Source organism: Pygoscelis adeliae, unplaced genomic scaffold (genome assembly GCF_000699105.1).
Source record: "Pygoscelis adeliae isolate BGI_AS28 unplaced genomic scaffold, ASM69910v1 Scaffold27, whole genome shotgun sequence".
NCBI lineage: Eukaryota > Metazoa > Chordata > Aves > Sphenisciformes > Spheniscidae > Pygoscelis > Pygoscelis adeliae.
Window position 1 is genome coordinate 5,621,928 of NW_008825410.1, and position 1,198 is coordinate 5,623,125.

A 1,198-nucleotide genomic window follows, 5' to 3' on the forward strand; every position below is an offset into this window, starting at 1 on the left:
TATTCTTTGGCATGGAAAAAGAACCAACTGAAGGGCCCTGCCCAGCACTAGTCAGCCCTGTAGATGTTCAAACATTGAGCTTGTGCCACAGAAACTGTGCCACACCTGCCTTCCAACTACTTTTTTTTTTTTTAAGCTTTCAGTGCAGCAATACACCTTCCCTCTTCCCACCCCACTACTTGATCCTTCTGCACCAAAATCCTCCCAAAAATCATCCAGGCTCTTATTCAAGCTTCCCCTCTCCCCTAGAGGGTTGTTTTGATGCCCTGTGTGTATATGTGCACTGCGGATGACAGGAGTGTTCCTGGGCTCCCCCCACCAAGCCCCAAACTATTAGAGCAGAGCAGTTTCCCCTTCACTGATTCCAAGGACTTCTGAAGTAGAACCCATTTTGCAGAACTAAACCTGTGTCTGGAAGAATACGGGTAAGGAGGGGATTAAGAAGGATGAGCATTTAATCTACAAGATCTTGGACCACATGACACATGAAGGTGGCAACTGTGGTTCCAGACCTAAATGTCTGCTAGTCTTAACCGAGTGGCCTTTCATACTACATGAATAGAAAAAAAATGTAGTGAAGACCAGTACTTGAACTACACAAACACTTGTCACTGCTTCAATCCATGGAAAGAACCCAACTTCTTCCTCCCTCGATACACTGCAACACTTCTATATGCCATTCCAAAATATGTATTTTAACTCCCAAGGCATATAAAATGCAGCTTTTCAGAGCAACTATTAATTCATTATCCAATCCAGGTTCAAACAGATGTTAGGGCATGCTAGAGATCTAAAGTGACCAAATGAAGACCAGAGAAGACAGATCATCATGAAAACATTTATTGGCATTCCAACAGTTCAGGATGCAATTCAATTCAGCACTTTACAAAAGTATCTAAAGCAGGACACACAGAGCCTAGCCAAAATAATTTGATATTTAAAATAGTAAAAAATCCTGTTTGATTAAGGTGTTCAGAAGTTTGAATTTATAAAATACAAGCATTCGTTCTATAAGAAACCTATAAAGCTAAAGCTCGCCCCTACTAGTACTTTTGTAAGTAGTAACACTTTAATATGTCCAGTTAGTTTTGAGAAGGTTCTGTGCTTCACATTTATTTTCTTAATAATTCAAGAAAGCCTTCTGCAACTGTAGTTATTTTAAAGTATCGCCAACTCTACTGGACTATGGTATCTGAAC

General features: G+C 40.2%; 1 protein-coding gene across 1 annotated transcript in view; it reads right to left on the reverse strand.

The window, feature by feature from the left end:
• The window catches only part of RSU1 (Ras suppressor protein 1), a 101,612-nt gene that overhangs the window by 83,044 nt on the left and 17,370 nt on the right, over positions 1-1,198 (reverse strand). The gene's annotated exons all lie outside the window — the stretch shown is intronic.